The sequence below is a fragment of the Lissotriton helveticus genome, chromosome 5_2, assembly GCF_964261635.1.
Source record: "Lissotriton helveticus chromosome 5_2, aLisHel1.1, whole genome shotgun sequence".
NCBI classification, from domain to species: Eukaryota; Metazoa; Chordata; class Amphibia; order Caudata; family Salamandridae; genus Lissotriton; species Lissotriton helveticus.
This window is the reverse complement of record NC_136066.1, coordinates 2,440,586-2,463,258: the sequence shown is the minus strand read 5'-3', so window position 1 is coordinate 2,463,258 and position 22,673 is coordinate 2,440,586.

Here is a 22,673-nt window from a genome sequence, read left to right as displayed (position 1 = left end):
TTTAACATAGACCAAAAAGAGTGAGGAAACCAAACCAGAAATATAAATCACCTGAATGGATTTACATTGCATTGCCTGATATAGAAGAAGTTGAAAGCAGTCAAGAGATCCGAAGTGATTCTGGTGAGTGAAAAAGGCAATTGAAAGCGAACTGTGTTTATATTGGAAATCAAGGATAACAATTTGAGAGAAAAGTCAACAAAATAAAAGAGAAGAAACATAATCAACCAAAGGATTTTAAAGGACACATATTTTTCATGTGCAAAGAAGTCAAAGAGACATTATAAAAGAGAAACAATTTAAAGGGTACGTATTGTAAAAAATAAAAATGCCTGTAAACAATACTAGAAGATCTAAATGTGGTGTTTTGAATAAATGGTGTAGAATGTGTTTAATTTGCACTGGTTTATTAATGCTTATATGGATAATTTTAGCAATAATTATTCCTTTTAATCCGAATTTTCAAAATTCTTATGGACAACAAGATCACAATGGGAGCGAAAAGATGCATGATTTAGCGAGTGATGTAAAAGTTGTAGATAACACTAAGCTTCATAAAGATAGATCTATTAATGATTTTTCAAAGAATGTTTTTGCTAGATTATTGAAAGAATATGTTGAAACGATGGATGCCCGAGACTGTTATGTTTGTATTCAGTTGCCTAAACAAAGTGAAACCTGCTAAAGTTTTAGGTGAATTTTTCTTGGAAACCAAAAAATTGACTATAGAGTATGCTTTCAGAAATAATCTAACATGTAAGCTAAAAAAGGAGGCGAAAGCATTTTTAGAAATGGAGGAAGACAGGAGAATTATAAACCCAAGAAAAGCAACTGCTAGTAAAATAAAAACACAGCAATGGGAATTTAATGAAGAAAATTATGTAAAAAGTGACACTAATGTAGCATTGGGAATTGATTTTTCCCAACAGGGAAAACTGTGTATTCGTAGAGACAATACTGTATATGATAATTATTTTGTGGGAGCAAGTGATTGTAAAGACACATACAAAATTATTGGGGGATGGAGATTTAAAGGGGCAAATGAGTCTGTTTTTCCTGGAATTTATTTTATATGTGGAAACAAAGCTTATTATAGAATGCCAGCTCATGGGATCTGCTATGTGGGTCTGGTCTTCCCTAAAATAATTCATGTAGATAGAGGAACTAATGGAATTCGTGAGATAGGTAAGCCATTAACATGTAGAAGAAGGGAAAGTTTCATAGAGATAATAGGTGATATTTTTGGAGCATTGATACTAGCAGTGGGTATATCTTTTAATGCAAACAAAATTCGAAAATTATCAACGATAGTAGATTGTTTATCAACAAGTACTGCCGGAGGATTTTTAATGGTAAATACTGAAATGGTTGCCATGAGAGCTATGGTGATGCAAAATCGAATTGATATTCTATTAGCAAAAGAAGGAGGAGTTTGTGGAATATTGAAAGTACAACATTGTTGTACGTATATTCCTGACAAAAGTCAGAACATTCAAAGATTTATTAAGAATAATACTGAATTACATAAAGAAATTACTCCACTGGAGGTTGATGGTGTTCTTAAGAAACTTGGTAAGAGTTTTTCTGCTGTAAAGAAATGGTTTGTAGAACTAGGTATCTCATTGGTAGGGAAAGTACTAATACCAATAACAATAGTAATCATGATAGCATTAATATTAAGATTAGGGAGCATTTGTATTGGGAAAAGAAAAGCTGAAAAACAAATAAAATTGAATATAGAAAAGAATAATCAAAGAGAACGTGAAATGGGAGAAATTGAATTAGAAGAGCTTAAAGAGAAAATGTACAAAAATTAAAAAGAACGAATTGTAAGATATACTAAAGTTTAAACTAAAGTACCTGAAAACATGTTCTTAGAAAATTTTGTTGGGATGATTTGTGGTGATAAATCACCAAAGGGGGGAGTTGATGGAGCAGGGGAGAGACAAAAAATTGTGTGTACCCCTTGTAAAGTTAATCTCTCATAACCATAATAATACTAATAGAGTGAAGCATGTAAATTAATCAACAAAATGCACGTAAAGTCAACACAACAAGTGGGAAACCTAATTGCTGTTTTGCAAAAAAAATATACTAATGAAAACAAATGAGTCATACTAATATAGAGCTGTGGTATTGTATATTTAACTGAATAAGCGTGTGAATTTGTGCTTACATTAGAAGTTCTTTTTGTGGCAATAAAGAATGATGATGGTGAGTAAAATGACGCTTATTTGTGTGCTTTTGCTAGGTAACATCTAAATGGGAAAATTAGAATAGTGGGAGGTAAACAGAAGGGCCAAAATTATAAATCTAATTTCTGTTATGTTTATTTTCGCATTAGTTCCCATTGGGCCGACTAGACAACGGCGCCCCAAGATCGCCACCCCCCTATTCATGGTAGATTGTCTGGAGGTTGTTAAGTTAATGTAAACCCCAACTCGGGTAATAACCTTCAGTTAGGCCAGTGGACATGCGTTTCTTGCAGACAAAAAATATCTGGATTAATTAACCGCAAATTGGCTATAACACCTTTCCTCTTAAGGACATTATTCAGCCTACAAACATTAAATGTACATATACGTAACCTTCTATCTGCCATTGCTATGTAGATATCTCATAGCCATCCATATGCAAAGATATGTCCTATCATTCCTACAACACAAACTAGGTACTGAGTTTTTACCCTTTAGCAGATTCCCACCCAACCCCTTACTCCCCAAGTGACCCTCTACACCCCCCCACCACAACCCCAGAAAATCCCCCCACCCCCGTGACCCTCCCCCATCATTGAGGCCTTAGGGCCAATCGCCCTTGTGATGCTCGGTGAATAGCCCACTTGGTGCTCGCCCTTCCCGTATCCTTTTTTGAGATATGAGACTAAAAAAAAAATGGAAAATTAAAGCTATATCATTGCATACTACACCCTTTTTTCCCTTTTTTCTCCACACAAACACACAACCCAGCTTTACTGCCTAAGCAACTGAGATGATGTTCCTCATCTCGAAGATTGGAGATATTCTTTGGCTAGATTTTCAGAAGTGAAAAAACATATCTGGCCCTTATTAGCAGTCTTTAAAGTGGCTGGCTATAATAAAAAATGCTTGGACACCATTTGCTTGAAAAGGAGTAATCAACAGCCGCTGCTGCCATCTTTTTTCCACTGTAAAGTGGCAATAATCAGGTCTCACAAAAAATTGTGTTCCCTTGCCAGTTCTCTTCTTATATGGCCTAGCCAGATCGTACAATGCCTGCCGGGCCAAGAAATTATTAAGAGAGATTAAAATAGCCTGCGGCTGCTGTGCCGCTTGCCCATTTCTTGCTAGTCGCTGCCGAAACGGAAATCTATGTGCCCGTTGGATGTCATGTGCCCATTTCCATTCTTTCAGCTCAGGGAGCGCTTCCTCAAACAGTTCAACTGCAAATTTTTGGGCATCTTGCTTCTCAGATCCTTATGGCACACCTAAAATGCGCAGATTACTGCGGCGCAAGCAATTTTCCAAATCGACAAACTTATCATGCACATCCTCCTTATTGGCTTTTGTATCTGCCACAGCTTCCTTTTGTGCCACCATCTGGTCTTCTAATACTGATATACGAGTCTCTGCTTCCGCCATTCTCTCAGTAAAGTCTTTGCATGTTTTAGCCAACCGTCTCACTGTATTCTGCAACTTCCTACAGGCGGTGTGTGTTTTTATATTTTCTGCCCGTGTTTCCAACCAGTGCTCAGAAATAGATCTATAAATCGCTTCCAGTGATACATGACCTTGTATTTCCTTCACTGGGCCCACGGCTGCCCCCAGATCCAATCCTTCAAGCATCTGCTCCCCACCAGAAAGTTCCCAATCAGGCATCTCTGTCAACGCTGGTCCAGCCCCACCAGCCTGAATTTTCTTCTGAACAGTAAGAGTTTCTGTAGGTATACCCCCCAGAGAAAAATCCTTGCCGTGGTTATTATCAATACGTATAGGGGAGGGAGCTAAAGACCACTCTTCCTGTAGTTGGAAATCCTCATCTGCGTCTGACTCTTCCAAATGTTCGGACAGTGAATAAAACTCGCTCTCCTTACTGCTGGTGGGCTCATTCCTGTCCTCACTGACAGCGCCATTGTCATCCGTTAGAGCAGGTTCATCAACATCAACATTAACATGGTTCGACTCAACATCTTTCACAGTTCAGGTGCTGCTCCTGCAGTTACCGCTTGTCAGCCAAATCTTCAGCGGCTTTCACTAATTTTGCCGGCCTACATTGTCCTAGTTGGTTTTCATCCAACAAAGCTCTGCTACCACCATTGCTGCTAAGCGGTACGCCGTAAAACCAATGGGAAGGACGAGCTAGCCAGGAGCTCCTCACACACACATCCCTCTCGCGGACGCCATCTTGCCTCGCTTACTTTCAATGCAAGTCCTAGTCGGTACGGGTAGAGAGAAGGTAGATAATCTGGGGAGGTGGGCCATTACAGAGTGTATTTTAGGGGCACCAAGCCTGTATTCTGTGCAGTATATGGTTCAAACTTGGATGAGGCTGAGACTTTGGAGTTTTTGAATGTTGAGTTGGCACTCTGGGGGACCCCATTGATATTATCAGGGGATTTTAACATACATGGGGATGGGCAGATGTGGGACTCTCATTTTCAAAAGAATACTGGGTGCAATCCCAATGTATTTAGGGCTACGAAACAGTTGTTACAGAATCATGGACTTGTTGATGGGTGGACTGCTGTGAATCACGGGGATCCTGGGTACACATTTTATTCATCCCCACACAATAAGTTTGTTCGGTTAGACTACATTTTTTTTACCTTGGTTGATGACTGTTGGTGCAAAGATGCAGGTATGGCCCTGTATTACATCAGATCATGGGCCTGTGAAGTTGGATCTCGTTAGCTGTAGCCCTCCAAGGGAAAAGTGATCTTTTACATTCATTAAAAATCTTTCACGAGATGAGGAATATGTTCGACATATTCGAACTTGGGTTACACTGTTCTTGGAGAGCAACATAAGGTCGGCTACCCTACCAATGGTATGGGACTCATTGAAAGCTGGTCTAAGGGGTGAAACACTTAGTTATGTGTGGGCTAAGCAGAGACGACAGAAGGAACAAATGCTGCGTTTGTTCGAGGAGTTAAAGAAAGCTGAACGGGAACTTATACGAGTGGTTAGCGTAAATATTGATAGTAAAGAAGCGGAAACTAAGATTGCATGCTGCAAGGCTAAGATCAATGGGGTTTGGAGTCAGGAAATTGCTGCTCAGTTTAAAACTCATAAGGAAGAAAGATATGAACACGGGGAAGCAACGGGCAGATGTTTAGCTCAGAGAATGCGGTGTAGACAAGTTGCTCAACGAATTGAAATTCTTGAAGATGGCAAAGGGGGCATAGCTGAGACCATGGAAGGAATACTGGATATATTCCATTCTTATTGTAAAGAGTTAAATACACAAAATTCAGTTGAGCAGAACAGTATAGCGCGGTTTTTACAGAATTTTGATTTAATCGAGCTTGGGCTAGTAGAACGCGAAGAGCTTGAAGCCCCCATCACTATGTTAGAACTTCGGACAGCATTAGATGCACTATCGCCAGGGAAAGCGGCAGGGCAGGATAAACTTCAATTGGAGATATACTGGAGATATACTGGATAGTTTTTCCTATTATAAAGGAAGATATGCTGGCTACTTTTATAGAGGCTCAGCATGGGAACCGTCCACCATATCATGTTCGTTTCTTAGGGCAACAATGCAAAAGATGGGGTTCGGACGTCATTTCGTGACAGCGCTACAAACTATGTATAAACGCCCACGGGCTAAAATTTGTACAATGGGGAAGGGGTCATCTTTTGTATATATAACCGGTGGGCCTTTACTTTTTGCTATTTACATAAACCCAAAGTTGCAATCGCTGGAAATAACAAATTGCATACAGTCAATGGTAGTGGGGGAGTACCAAGTGCGTGTTCTTGCTTACGCTGATGATATAGCGGTAATAACATCTGACCCAGAGCTAGCGCTAAGGGAGATTGAGAATCTGACACAACAGTTTGGGGAAGTTGCTGGGTATAATTTAAATATCTCTAAACCCAGGTTGTTTGCACTGAGGGACTCTGTCCTGGCGAAGTTCGTGTTACACCAGAAGTGAGATATTTGGGCATAAAGATTAGGATGTCACTCCAAGAGATTGTCGAAGTTAAAAGGGTAGACATAATGTCCTCGGCAAGAAGACAATTGGAAAAAGTTGAGTGTCTCCATTTATCAATGGTAGGGCTATGTAATGTTCTAAAAATGTGTATTCTCCCTAGGGTAATTGAAGAATCTTCCCAAGGAAGGAGAGACACAGGATACTTTAGGTAGCTTTATTAAGTAAACAAATACATGACCTCAGCCACAGCTGAGAACACCGCTTCTGGTCACCGCCGCTGACAGGCGCTCACCGTGGAACGCTCGCAGTGGTGACATTCTAAGTGATGTCACCGAGTGTTCCACGGCGTACCGGGAGGCAGGGGTGATGGGTGGCTATTAAGGGACGATACCACAGTAATGTATTATTTTAGGACGGTACTGCTAGAACTGACACGATTGCAACTATCACAGCTACATTCTCTTGCAGATAGGTTTATATGGGGCCAGAAGAAAACTCGGCGTGCCTCAAAGTATATGTTGTTACCATTGGTACGTGGTGGGGTGGGGAGTGCTGAACTTTACATTCTACTATTTAGTTTGTCTTCTACAGAGCATGCAGTATTTTGTGACCGGGATGGAGGAGCGACCATTTGAAGCTCCGAATATATATCAAATGTTGATGGGGACCCAGGCGAGTGAGGCCTTGTTTAAGTTTTTTGAACCAAGTTACTGTAAATGAACGTGATTTAAAATAGTTTGTGTTGCATTTAAGGCGTGGAAGGTGATACGCAAAATCATATCTGTAAACCGTATATGCTATTATATGCCTTTTAATTCTATGGAAATATTCCCTTCGTTTTTTGGGATACAAAGATGGACACCTGGAGGGATAGGGGATACGACGCCTACGGGATATTTATCATGCAGGGATAATTGTTCCTTTCTCAGATTTAGTCGAACAATATAAGCTACCTAAGAATGATTTTTTTCAAATGTTTGCAAATTTATGATTTTATTGTCAAACATTGTAGATACATGCCTATAATATCTAATGATTTAATAGAGGCTTTGATAAAAAAGCTAAGATTGGGGTATTGTATGATATATTACTAGAGACTCAACGGGATGACATTGAGCTGCATGAAGCAAAGTGGAGCACATGTTTTGGCAATACTGGCTCTTATGTGCAACAATCAATCAATCAATCAATCACTGCATTTGTAAAGCGCGCTACATACCTGTGAGGGTCTTAAGGCGCGGGGGGAGGAGGGCCGCTACTGATCGAAGAGCCAGGGCTTGAGGAGTTTTCTGAAGGCCAGTAGATCCTGAGTCTGTCATAGGCTGGTGGGGAGGGCGTTCCAGGTCTTGGCGGCGAGGTAGGAGAAGGATCTGCCACCGGCGGTGGTTTCCCGGATACGAGGAACTGAGGCAAGGGCGAGGTTGGCTGAGCGGAGGCTTCGGGTGGGGGTGTGGAAGCTGAGTCGGTTGTTGAGGTAAGTAAGTCCGGCGTTGTGTAGGGCTTTGTGTGCGTGGAGGAGGAGTTTGAAGGTGATCCTCTTGTTGACGGGGAGCCAGTTCAGGCCTCTCAGGTGGGGTGTGATGTGGCTGCGTCGGGGGACGTTGAGGAGCAGTTGTGCCGAGGCGTTCTGGATTCGTTGAAGTCGTTTCAGGAGCTTGGTTGTTGTTCCTGAGTAGAGGGCGTTTCCGTAGTCAAGTCTGCTGGTGAGGAGGGCCTGGGTGACGGTTTTCATCGTGTCAGGAGGGATCCATTTGAAGATCCTGCGGAGCATGCAGAGGGTGTTGAAGCAGGACGCGGAGACGGCGTTGACTTGCCTGGTCATGGAGAGGGTGGAGTCGAGGATGACCCCCAGGTTGCGTGCGTGGTCTGTGGGTTCTGGGGCTGTGCCTAGCGTTATGGGCCACCAAGAGTCGTCCCAGGCTGATGGGGTGGGTCCAAGAATGAGGACCTCCGTCTCAACAATCAAAAGATATGGCCACTAAAGTCATGTTGACTGCAAATTTACGCACTCAAAATTGCAAAACTTTGTTTAATTTATATTATACTCCCTGGGAAAATGATGAAGTGGGGTGGGCTCCACGACGGGAAATGTTTTAGGTGTCAGGCGGAGAAAGCTGATATAGTACATATATTTCTTAATTGTATAGTTTTAAAACAGTTTATAAGGAGCATCTCAGAATTTCTATCACAAATTACACGGGTCAATGTGTGTGTTTCTAGAGAGTTAATGTTGGTAGGTTTGGGTGAGGGCTCTGAGTCTACTCAGAGATGTTATTATTTTCGTTATCTTTTATTTATGGCTACTCCTGTTGCCCGATTATGTGTTGCTTCTATGTGGCTTCAATCAGAGGCGCCCACATATGAAATGTGGCGTGCGAAGTTCTACAATGTATTTAATTTGGAATTCAGCTTGTATCGTATAAAATCGCTGAGGAAGAAACAACTAGGGATACAAAATTGGCAGCCTATGCTGCAACATATGGAGATGTCGATATGAAATTTAATTGCCTTATGTATATTTGTGTTCTCCTTTTATGCCATATATATTTTGGTGTTATCATTTGCGATTGTGTAATATTTCTACACTAATGATTTAAAGGATTGATTTATAAATGTTATATCCTATGTACTGAACAATAAAGTATTTAAAGAAAAAAAGTTCGCATTGCGGCCTGCACAGCCTGGTCTGAAAATGGCTGTTTATGTGAAACGATAAAAAACTCTGAAAGATGGCCCCCACGCATGCGCTGTGCATGAGAAGTGTGAGTGAACGGCCTATGCTCGTAGCAAGAGATCTCTAGGCCAGCTTGGCCTATGAACGGGAGATGTGCCATAGGATGCCTGCAGCTAAAAGCCTGGGAAAGGAAGATAATGTATTTTATTATGAATAAAAGATACAAGAAGTGAATGACAAGGAGGACATGAGGTGATCATCACCACCCCTCTAATGGACCAATCAGAAATGTCTGTGGACCCTAAAAGTTTCCATTTTAAGTTAGATAGTTAGAGAAAAAGGGCATAAAAGAGCTTGCGCAAAGGAGGGTAGGAGTTGGTTCCACAGATTTTATTTTGCACCACCACATGCTGTCGGTTTGAGCGATTTTTATGGTGCTAAAGACGTTGGAATATTTTTGGACTTTAACTTTTGATGGGGCAGAGAAGATGATGGATTGCAGAGATTTTATGTCGGCAGGGAGACATTGAGAAGAATAGGGAGACAGACAGCTTGGAACTTGTTTAATGCGACTCTGTTGGTAATATGCTTTTCTAATTTTATTTTTCTTTAACATGTACTAAATAAATGCTTACATTTTGCTTGTCTAAAGAATATGCTAGTTTTTCTTTCCTAAATGAAGTAGATGAACTATTGAAAATATATTTATTTTTATCTTAATAAAAGTCATGACAGAATTTAATGTTAAAAATTATAGGAATACTGTGATTGAGCTGGTCTTACTCTCCATCAGCTGACTTATACTAGTTGGTCCATCGACCAAATAGCGGAGTACCTTGATGTTTTTGTTTTCCTTATAACGAGTTAAATGATTGTTGAAATGTATATATAGAATATAGAATTCAGATTAATGAAGTACCCCGCTATCCAGCAGCTCGCCTTCTTTTCACTGATTATGGGGTAGTGTGGTGTGTGAATGTGTGACTTGCGGTGATGTGGGCCCCACCGATGAGTAAAATAAGTTGTTTCCTGAATCAAGAGGGATGAGTTTGAGGGTTGTTTGGGAGTTTAGCTGGATCAAACCGAAACCGGCCCTGGCAAACTGCTCGGCCGGCCCCGCTGGAGGGAGGGGGGGCTGCAGCCAAGCTGTTTGCGAGGGCCGGTTTCAGTGGATTTTCTTACAGGGGCTGATATTGCCAACCCCCAGTAACAAAAACTGCCCCCCAGGACCCCAAAACCGGCCTCCACCCCGGCGGACCACCAGGGAAATGCCCAGTGCCCGCTGCGGCAAGTCCGGCCCTGAAGATGACGAGGAAAAATGACGATTGTTCAATTATAATACAGAGAGAATCTTGATTTCATGAAAGACAACGGAGGCTAACATTATGCATAGGCTTTCCTGTTTTCAGTTTCTATTTTTGGTAAATTCTGGTGTTTTTTTCAGTGTTTTCAACATCTTATAAAACAGTTGATATCAGTGGTTACACATTTTCACGCCACTAAAAACAACAGAAAAGGTGTTTTTACAGTGTTTATGGAATGTTTTGCTTTTATCATTGCTTGCTTTCTGCACTGAAAGAACATGGTATATACACAGTGTACGTATAGTGTATATGAGGTCCAAAGAGATTTTTGCAAATTAATCCTATTGTAGTACACCATACAATACTACTTCAGTGAGTACTTGGTCATGTGCGCTCGTGTGAAAAGGCCCTCTCAGCATTCATAGCGCCTTAGGCTGAGAACCGTCAGCTAAGGGACACAGTTGGGATGACTCTTTCTTTGATGCCACATAAAGCACGAAATGATAAATATTTGCGTCTTAGTTCCTGGGCATAAGAAAACAGTGCACCAGAATGGACTAAAAAGTCAATAGCATCCCTCATTAACTCTGAAGATTGTAAAGATGCTTTCAGCATACCATCTAACAAGGGGCAGGGACCTCCTATAGGGAATCACTTCAGCTCGGGTATCAATTTTGACAGGTCATCATACACATTTTTTATATACGTAGCTGAATCACTGCAAATACAAACAATATCACTCCAATCTTTGTTGAACTTGGAAAGAACCTTTAATGCAGAGCATAACAAGTGACACTGCCTTCCATGTTTTCCAAAAGTCTGGCGTCACGTTTTCACCACTATCCCAGATGCTTGGTGATATATATACTTGTCACTATACCTCGCATTTAATGTTTAAAGCCTGAGGTGTTGGCAATTCACCTACTATCAATACTGACCCACTAGAAACTATGGTCTGATGTATTAAGGGTTTTTACCCATTCTCTATGGGCAAATGTGATGACACATATTAGGAAAGATTTGTATTAAACTAGCCATTTTACCTATCAGTGAAAGAATCAAATGCAGCCAAATATCAAATGTGAGTTTGATATGTCCTGATTCTCTACAGTTTATAAAATAATTAAACTAAACCTAAACGTGATACTAAACCCTGCATCTTTAGACCAAAGGTCATAAAACTGAAAAAAGTAAAAGGAAGAAGAAACAATATTTTAGTGGCATCCCTAAAGAACAAAACTCAAGCAGAATAATTTTAGCCAGTCTTTCTTACTGCTAGCTTCTATAACAAAGTTACATTTTATTGACCCCTTCAGTAAGAACAAAATGACTCTTTCACTTTCTTTTTCCTTTCTTTGAATGGCATTTACTTTGTGGTTGTGCAGGTGTTTTTTCAGTGTTTATATGTTTTCACTGGTGAGGGCTATTTTTCTTTCAGTGGGGTTTTATCAGTTATTATAGGTTTAAACCTAAAACCCCACAGCCTAATTATGCAGTATACTTTTATTGCTGCCCCAACATGCAGTCCTTTAAAGAGCACGTTACATCATGAATAAGAACATTCCAAACAACAAGATATATTGGCATTATAACTAGGTATCATCCTCTTCCATGCGCTGCTCCCGTACAGTTAAGTATACAGTTTTATACTCTGCTACTTAATGACCACTGTGAGCCTATTTTTAAACTCCTATTTATAATTTTAACCTATATTGCTATCAAAGGTAAGGAACCTTACCAATAATCCCTACAACCAGCTTGTTTTATGCTTGTTTTTACGCTTTTATGCCTTAACAGGTAAGTTATTTCCTAAATTCCTGTTCGTTCAATACCTTTCCAATTTACAGTTGGGTTACCTTCACCCCTACCCTCTTTTACTACCTTTTTTTTCTCTCCTCGTACTGTAAACTATCCGCTTTAGTCTTCAAGTATTTGATGTCCTCCTGAGACACAGCCGGGAAAGACTATCGCTTTTAGCTATTTTTAGCGTTTTTTTAAATTGTTGATTTATTTGTAAAGCTCGACGCTGGTTTTACCAAGTACCTTTGTCTTGCAAGCTTTGCACAGTGCTTGGAGCCGGACTTCCCGGGGTCTACCGGGCACAGGCGACCACCATCTTGGGAGGAGGCAGGGTCAGCGCGCTTGTCGCTCTCCCCAATAGCACGTGAGAAGCAGATCTGGTGCAAGCGCGTAGTGGACGCGCGCAGCCTAAGTCTGCGCCCGTCTGCGCTCGTCTGCGCACGGCCCGCGCACAGCGCCAGCCCCCCTGCCGGTTTTGATGGAGAAGTTGCCAGACTGGAGCCTTATTCGAGTGGTAAGAACTGTATTTGTTTTATCCCTAGTACAGAGGCCCATCATGGTGCTATAGTCTGCCAGGGCTGTAAAATTAAATTACCTGAATTCCTCTTTCATCGAAGGATAGACACTACCAATAATCATAGAGGGCAGAGTCAGGTGGATACTAAGGAGTTTAAATGTGTCTTGTTAAATGCTAGATCCTTGGTAAAACATAGTATTGATTGTGCCACCTTAATAGAGGAGGAACGAATTAGCATTGCTTTCATTACAGAGTCCTGGACAGATCAGGCGTCTTGGCCTGATCTGGTAAAAGCGACACCACCTAATCATACAGTGCATACCTTAAATAGACCCCATAAAAAGGGCGGTGGACTAGCAGTTATTTATTTACGGTCGCTAAGTGCTTCCTTTGCTAACTCCACCACGGAGGACTGTGAAGCGTTGGAATTTTGTTTCCAGCTCTCACATCATTATACATTTAAAGGGACCCATATCTATAGGCCGCCAGGCCCGAGGAATCGATTCTTGATTTAAGCATGTCATTTGCTGGAAAATAAATTCAGTGCCGATTCATACACCATGCTAGGTGATTTTAACTTCCGTTTGGAAAGTGAGGCCAACCTTGACACATCTAGCTTGCTGGACCTTATGAATAGTGTAGATCTCAAGAAGCAAGTCAGGGGGGCTACTCTTAAGGCTGGGCATTCATTAGACGGGATCTTTTCTAACGACACACAGTTGGAGTTCTTAGAGCTCCTCCCAGTGGTCTGGTCAGACCAGAAGGCGGTATAGTTTAGAGTTACTTTACCCCAGAGGACTGTTAAGAAACCCATAATGAAGCCCACATATTGTAGAGCTGGAATAAGATAAAAACGGATGATCTCGTAGACCTTCTATCTTCTTCTTTGCCTTTGCTGCACGCAAATCTTGATAAGGCAACTTCAGCTTTTAACGACTGTCTTGAGTCAGCTGGTGATAAACTTGCCCCTTATAACCTCAGCCACCCTAATAGGACGCGCCCCTCCTCTCCTTGGTATTCCCAGGAGCTTAGGGACAAAAAACTGGTCTGTAAAAGCTCCGAAAGAGCTTGGAGGAAGGAATATAATGAAACAGCTAGAAAAGAATACAAACAGACCCTGGCACAATATAAACAGTTGTTGGCAAAAGCAAAGCAGGACTTTTTTGTAAATGAAATCAACCAAGCGAAAAATTCGACAAGGGAATTGTTTAGAACGGTCACCAGCTTGGCTCATCCAGTTCCCTCTCCTATTGTGGCTAGCCAAGAGCTGTGTGATTCCATAGCCGAATCATTTTTCAACAAAGTTGATACTATTTTTGCTGCCTCATTGGCAGGCTCGGTGACCGAGATCCGCCCTGCAGCTGATACAGATTTGTGTCCAACATCTCAAGTTTTCACCCAATTTGTTAAATTCTTCCCAGTTTTAGTCCCAGAGAATTCTAAAATGATCATGTCGGCCAAATCGGGCTCACCAACTGACCCTTGCCCATTGGCTTCACTTAAACTAGTGGCAGAACCAGTCGCATTCATTTTAACATCCATCTTCAACGCGATGGTTGAAGAAGGCTATTTTCCTAATATTTGGAAAAGAGCTTCTATAATTCCGCTACTGAAGAAATCCAATCTTGATCCCAAGGACTCCAATAATTTTAGACCGATCTCTAGACTTCCTCTACCGGCTAAAATAATTGAATAAATTATGAACTTGCAACTTAGTGCATTTCTGGAAGCCTCCCAGAGATTAGACCCTACTCAATATGGATTTCAGGGTGGACACAGTACGGAATCCGCTCTCCTCAAATCCACTGATGAGATTAGAACCATTTTGGATCAGGGAGGAAATGCAGCCCTGATCATGCTGGACCTCTCAGCTGCCTTTGATAATGTCCATCACAGTTTATTGATAGACAGGCTGCGTGAGATGGGGTAGAGGTGGCTGCTTAATTCTTTCCTTTCCGATAGGGTTCAGTCAAGTTTTCAAGTTTCACGTTTTTATTAACTGCGCAATTAATTAAAATCTTTACAGTAAAAGAGAAAGTACAAAGATCAATAATTCTAAAATAGACTTTCTTTCATGTTTAGAAAAGAAAAGAAAAAAAAAAAAAGTAGAGGGGTGTACCTATGCTGATTAGGAAAATGGTATATAAGGAGAGAGAAATATGGGTAGAGAGGAGTGCAACTCCCACAGTCTTAGTCTCATTGATTAGGAGTTCCCAGCATTTGTGTTGGTTCGAATAAGTCTTTGCATTATTGGTTACAATGGTGAGCTGGTGACTTTTTCGATGGAACAAAGGGTCTGGTTCAGTTCAGCTCATATCAGATCTTGTTGTGGTGAGTATCCTGGGTTAGGAGATACTCTCATTATGAGTTTATAGTGCTATACTAATTTGGTGAACAAATTTCGCTGATCTCGCTAGGAACATGGTGTTAGTGGTTGACAAGCACAGGGCTGATGCTTCTGAGCATGTTGTAATGCTCTGATTGAGGCAGATCGGGCGCAGCAATCGCCGACGTTCGCTCTTGAAATGAGGACAGCAGCAAAGAAGGTGCAGCCAGGATTCCCTTTTGGACGTGCAAAGCCTGCAGGATGTGAGGGCCCCTTTTTGGGCCCAAGCAGGGTTGAAATCTGCTATCCCGAGCGTGACCAGCCTCATGGATAGAATTTTACTTCGGGCATGTTCTTGTGATGGCCTCGCTTAGATATGGTTGTGCTTTGCCCACCGTATAGGAGTTGTTTAGGGGTTCCAAATTAGAGCTGCGACGAATGGATCTATGATCAAGTTCAAAGGAGATTTCATTCACTTGTTTATTGATTGCTCTCTTCCAAAAATTCAGCGGGATGTCCTGCCGCGGTAGGTTTTCTTCTACTAACTTAAGAGCTTTAGTTGCTTTTCCCAACCTAATATGCCATGTCGAAGTTGGGTCTTCAAAGATGGGGCGCAGATGGTATTTTAGGGAATTAGCCGGGGCCTTTAATGTTCTTAGGTACAGTTTGATGAGCTCCCCCTGGCCGATCTCGTCTGGCCTTGAACAGGGTTCAGTCGGTTGCGCTTGGGTAGTTTACATCGAAACCCTTCACGTTACCATGCGGAGTCCCTCAGGGATCTTCTATTAGTCCGACTCTTTTTAATGTGTGTGTCTCTCAACTCGCGCCTTTGATCGAATCCTTTAGTTTTGATTTAACCTCATACGCAGATGACACGCAAATTGCTGTGTCACTGCTACCTGACAGGTTACACGATACGGCCACCCGCTTCCAGGACTGCTTAACAGCTGTAGGTTTCTGGATGAATCAAAATTGTCTCAAGCTCAATTCGAGTAAGACGGAGGTTGTTCTGTTTGGTAATAATGCGAATTTTTGGTCACCTGGTTGGTGGCCGGATAAAATGGGCCCTCTCCCTCAACGCGATAGGAAAGTAAAGAATTTGGGAGTTATAAACTCAGTCTTAAGGACCAGGTTAATGCAGTGGTCTCAACAACATCCTTTACTTTAAGATCCTGCAAACAAATTCTGCCTCTTCTTCCTACGGATAGTCAGAAAACTGTCATTACTGCCTTAGTCATGTCCAAACTGGACTATTGCAACGGTCTATACCTAAACATCCAGGAAGGACTTATAAAAAGGCTTCAACTTATGCAGAACGCGGCAGCCAGATTGCTTACCAAAACACCTAAACATGCTTCAATATCAGCGGAGATAAAAAAGCTTCACTGGTTGCCCGTTAAGAAGCGTGTTAGCTTTACGGCTTTATGCGTGGTCCATAAATCCCTCTATGGACTTCGACCCCTTCTTCTCAGACAGAACCTCCAGTGGTATGTGCCTAGGAGAACCCTTCGCTCCTCTGAAGCAAAACAGGTACCGGTGCCCTTGGTTAAGAAAGCTAACTGGGGAGGTAGACGTTTCATGGTCGGAGCAGCTAAGGCCTGGAATGACTTGCCATTTCAGCTTAGAGTCATAATTAATCATCTGGAGTTGAGGAAAGCCCTCAAGACGTGGCTGTTCCAGTCTAGTTAATCTGTCTTCTCTTTCTTGTTTAGGCCTCGTTGGACATTCGATCTTTCAGCGCCAGGACACCCGTTGGGTAACAGTGCGCTTTACAAATGGCATTAACATTAACATTAACATTCAAGCAACTAATTGCCCTTACCCGCTCACTGCCTCTGTGACGCCTCGAGTGGGGCCCGCGTTAGGAGGAAGACGTTTCCTCCCATACACTGAGGAGCCCCGGATAAATTTCATGTTGAGAAGGAGAGTTCTCTCTTACACCCAACTCTCCTCTAAACCTCCTTCTCAGCGTGCGGCGGCACTGAACTCCGGAGGCTGGCAGCCATTGCTGAAGCCTTTGGAAACCCAAATCGAAAGTGGAGGTCACAATACGAACGTGACCCAGCCCGAAACAGCTCATACCTCTATTTCCCATCAAACGAAGACGGAAAGACTACATTTGTCAAAACGACAACGAAAGGGAGGCAGACCCAAGACCTAGACGTGCTGTGCCTTGTCATAGGAACGCACAGCGCGAGCGATTAACGGTCTCCTTTCACTAAACACGCATTCCTAGGCGGTAAGCCCCCCTTTTCTCTTGAACTTTTCAACTAAGGAAATAATATAATACAAAATCAAATTAAAATTATTAAAAGTGTTTAGATACACAAAAGTCATAAGAACCTATAAAAAAGAGAACGGAATGGAAAATGACAATGATACACATGAGGAGGATGATAATACCTTCCCTAAAGAAGCCGTATTAATGAATTAATTTGAAAAACTATTGAAGTCTTCCTTAAAAGAGGCAGTTGAAACTATTATGAATAAAAGAAAAAGGGACTATGTTACAGAGGCGAATTCCATGATCCTCTCTGAGGAAGACAAACCCACACCAAAAAAAGGAGGCAAAGCTTAAAAAAACACTAAGCACCTAGAACCTCATGGTAACTATGTGCTACAAAAGAATGGGACTTCTCCCTAGGTAGCCGTTGCTCTACAAAAGACCGGGATTTATCCCAAGGTAGCCTACGCGCTACGCAAAAGACAGGTGCCCATAGCGACACAATGAGAAAGAGCAGCCTTATTGGTGCAAAAAGATCAGGTGCCCCTCGCGGCACAAGACAGAGTGACCTTTACGGCACAGATGACCTCAGTCTTCAGGCTGACAACGATGAACACCCGCATCACACAAACCCAGGGGGGTCTGGCTGGTGGCCTTTGGACCTCATATCCAATTTCATACAATGTTGGATCCGGAAACCCCTTGAAAAAGAAACCAGAAACCTGGTGAGGGCCGAGTGCCACAGACTCTTCTTAGACAATAAGTCTGGTTTAACACCAAATCTAGATCCCAAGTTATTGACCTTTTGTTTCAAGACGGGCAGAGATCCTAGAAAGGGACTCGAACGCTGTCTCAAACAGTGCCAAGGTAGAGTACTGGACACTCCAGGACCCTTAGCCAAGAGCATGGACTTGGCAGAAGAGGCGCCCCTGAAGGGCACCCAGCAGATGTGGATGAGGGGATGGAGTCAGCGTGCACTATGCCTCCTTGGCAATGCCAACGCAGGGTTAACACCAGAACAAAGAAGGGCAATACTCATGAGACTGAACACAAAATTGGGGGACCTTGCCACTAAAATTGTCCAAGGCGACCCAAATGGCCTTCTCTTTGGTGAAAACTTTATTAAACTACTAGGAAAATATGTTTCCACTTTCTCTGCCTTCAGTAAGGCGCAAACAAATATGAAACGGATGTTCAGAGGTAGAATTTTTGGAAGGGCTGTCAGGATGGGGACTGGCAGTTTGCCGCAGGCAATACTGGTCCCCATACTACCAAAACCAGCGAGGATACGGAAGACCTTTCAGAGGATACAACTCATCCTTCTTCCCACAAAGAGGCAAAAACGTCCGTATCCGTGGTGGGGGCAGAGGCAGATCACAAAGCTATGGACAGCAGGGTAAGGACGTCTCCTCTTTCTGCTTTTTCCCATACAAAATTGGTCATTATTAATGATTGACCATTGGGTATTAGAAATCATAAAGGGGTTTGGGATAGAATTCAATACAACGCCCTACCAAGTACGGCAACCCAGAGAACAGTCAACTCTGGGAGACACAGAGGTGAATCAGATGTTATTAAAAAATGCTATTTGCAGGGTGACAGACTCAGAACAAGGCTTTTTGAGCACAATATCTTTGGTAAAGTTATAAATGTAAAAGAACTGAATACCTTCCTAGTTTACAGACACTTCAAAATGGAGGGTTTTCACCTTTTAAGAGACATCCTAAAAAAGAAGTACTGGCTTGTAAAATTAGATCTAAAAGACACCTACTTCACAATACCTATGGACAAGGACTAAAATATTTAAGATTCTCATGGAAAGAGTAACATACCTGCTTCGGTCCCTTCCCTTTGTACTCTCGTCAGCCCCATGGTGCTTCACCATGGTTCTAAGGCCAGTAGTTGCTTCCTTGAGAAGGAGGGGTGTTCACTTAGTAATCCACCTAGACAATATACTTCTGGCAATGGCACCCTGACTGCTCGTTTTCTGGAATTTAAGAATTCTTATGAATTTGAGGATTTTATGGACATCATATTCCCCATCCTGGCGAGGACATTGTTTATACAGTGGAGGCTAGGCACTTTACCCCTAAAAACCTTCACTTGTAAATGGCTTAAGGGGGGGAATAGAGTTTGTCCTGGATGTAATATGCATGATGAGGAGGAAACTCATGTTTTTTTCTTCTGCCCAGCATATATTAAACCTAGGAAATATTGGCTGGTGCCTATATGCAGGAATCTGGGATCTAGATCTTATTTAACTGCATATAGAATTCTAAAAACAAGCACTTTGCCTCATATTGTATTTGCAGTGGCCAAATTTATTATGGCTACATGGCAGTTAAGGAAGAAACTTTTGCCCGTATAATTGGTGTTTTTGTGAATGTTTCTCTCCCCAACTGAATCATCCCTTTTGTAACCCTATAATTCACTTTTTAGGGCATGTAATTGAATTTCCAATTCATTTTTACTTGTTGCTATGCAACTGAAGTTCCTTACCATTGTATTTTGGAAAATGTAATGCATTTTTTTTTTTAATGGTGTTGACATACTGCTTTTATTATCACTGTATTTTATAAATGTAATGCAATTTTTTTAAATTGTGTTTTTATTGTGTAATATGAGCAATTGTTTGTATGAACCTTTTATGGCCTCAACGACCGAAATAAAGGAACTTTGGATTGGATTGGATATACTTCTGATATCACAACATAAGGAGGACTTGTTAAAAAAAAAACATGAAATGGACTGTACATCTTTTAGAAAAGTTAGGCTTCATCAGCAACAAAGAAACATCTATAATGACACCAACTCAAAACCTGGAATCCATGGGGTTCCAGGAAAATACAACTACAAGCCAATTACAACTTCCAGCCAAGAAACTAACCAAAATAAAGAAAGAGGTTTCTTATGCTATGTCCAAGGACTTAGTCAGTTTACGCAAAATAGCGAGAGTGCTTCTATCCTCCTCTATCCAAGCAGTATCACCAGGCCCGCTACACTACAGGGCCTTACAAAGACTGAAATCTGTAGGTCTAAAGAGGGCCGATGGTATTCAGATACAGAAAACCTAGATAGTTGGCAATCTTCGGGAACTCACTGGAGCACACTGTGGAGTCAGACGCAAGCAATTTGGGAGGGGGCGCCAAAATGGGAAAGACAGAGACGGGAGGAAAGTGGCCCAAGAGGAACTTCCTCTCCACATCAATTGTTTAGAAATGATGGCGAGCTTGAACGCTCTGATGAGTTTCAAATCCATTCTGAGCAACAGTGTTGTTCTAATCAAGTTAGACAACTCCACAGCAGTATCCTATATCAACCACTTGGTGGATGCAAAATCAAAGATACTTGTGGACCGAGCCAAGAAAAACTGGTACTTCTGTTGGCGCCAAAAAATCATATTGAAAGCAGAATTTATTCCTGGTCATCAAAACACAAGAGCAGACTGGAACTCAAGGTTCCTAAAGGATTCAAGCGCATGGAAATTGAATCCTCTGGTCTTCAATAGAATTCAGAATCCGTGGGGCCCCTTTCACGTAGACCTGTTTCCCAGCAGACTTACTTTTCTAGTCAAAACTTACTACAGTTGGAGACCAGATTCCAACGCCCAATCAGTGGATGCCCCGGCTCAATTCTTATGCATTTCCCCCTTGTGCTCTAATTTAGAGAGTTCTTCTAAAAGTCAGAGCAGAACAATGCAGAATAGTATTAATTACTCCTTTCTGGAATACACAGGTTTGGTTCCCGGTAACAATAGAACTAACAATAGACGTGTCACGTTTTATCCCCGGGAGCAGTGGCCTTCTTCAAGGACAAGAGGGAGAAGAACACCCTCTCCTGCTAGAAGGAAACATGGACCTTCTTGCTTGGAAGATTTCAGGAAATCCAAGAGATACTCAGGCCTTTCAGGAGAGTCTAAAGATCTACAGGATGAGTCATGGGCACCAGGAACAAGAGGAAGATACACTGGGGTTTGGAAAGAATGGTGTTGTTGGTGCCTGGAACGGGGTTTGGATCCCGTGGACGCTCCGGTAGTAGATGTAGCAAACTACCTTGAAGGTTTATTGAACTCAGGCCTATGTTACAGAACAATCAGCTGTTATTGAAAAGGTATACCAGCAGGCCTTTTACTAATTAACGACTTCTATCGGTTCAGACCCTGTGATCTGTAGGGTAATAATGGGAATTTAACTCAAACGTCCCCCCAAGATAAGGTACGACTCTTTATGGAATATTAACCTCATTTCGACCATTTCACTACATGGCCAGTGTTAGAAATGGGGTTGCCAATTCTACAGGGGGTAGCATGGAGCAGAGCGGGCAGGCCAAACTTCACAGGACATGTGTGAAGCATTCACGCAGTACCCACAGACGACACACCAGGCACACCACAAAAGAGACACAACACTGCTTCTGGTGGGAAATAGAATAAGGTTTGTATTATCTCCAACCTGCAAAGGTAAACACAATAATAGCAGTAATCACAAAAAAGGCGCTAACTGGCGCCAGGGCAATGAATGCAAGGGGGGATTATTCACATGGGAAATGGGAAAAGAATAAAAGGTAAGTCCATGGGTGTCCAGCTGAAATAAAAAGAATGTCAGGAAATGCATAAACATATGATTGATATTGCAGGGCAAACTCAGACCTTCATCCTTGGCCCAACCTAGAAGTAAGCTGTAGGCGTAAACTCAGGCATTAGGCATAAGATACACATTAGGTATGAAGGTAACTCCTGCATGGCATCTGCATCCACTGTAACGAAAGGAACATGGAGCACACAACATTACATCAGGCCTAGAAAGGAATATTCGCATTTACCATGGCCACCAATAACTCTTTGGGGCATCCTGGGGCAAGTGAGTACACCATCAAATCAACGTTAGGTGCAAGACCTTAACATCAGGCCCCATCACATAGAAAGAACACAGAAGCCTGACCTTAGCATTCACATGGGGCATGGCATTTGCATAGGCACAACTTCAATATCAGGCCTAGAACATCAGGCAGGAATTCACGAGCACCTCCTGCAAGAAAATGGAATACCAGCCACACAATTTTAATATCAGGCCTGGCACTTCAGTAGGGGAAACATCCTTTACAACGCAACTTTTACCACGCAATGCCTTTACGACGCAACTTTTACAACGCAAACCATTACAACGCATTGGGCTGGGGGGGCGCTATGGGATAGGGAATAGGTTTAATTTACTATCCAACACCTTCCCTACTATCCACGGGGACTGGAGTTGGAATAGTAAATTCAACGGGGTCTGAGGAGAAGCGCAGCCTGCTGCCTGACATTGCCGAGAATACCGGGCTGCGGAGCGGGCGCCCGGAGAGTGCCTGACGGGACGGCATTCTTGGCGCCTGGAGTCTGGAGGCACGGTGAGGCGCTGCTTGCTGCTGCCTATGGGCGCTGGGACGCTGAGCGGAGCGACTAGGAACCTCCGTCCAGCTGCGAGTCCCGGCGCTGAGATCGGTGTGCGCTGATGAGGCGTGCCTCTCACCGGATTGTCCCCTGCTGTGAAGATCGGGGTCTGGTCTCTCGTGCGGCATCCTCCTCTCGCCGGACTGCAAGCAGGCATTGGAGCTGGCTGGGAGGTTAGCGAGCTGGGGCTAGTTGCTGCCGCGAGACGACTAAGTCGCATCCCCTGACAACTCACGCGGCGCTGCAGACTGTTGCTGAAAGAAG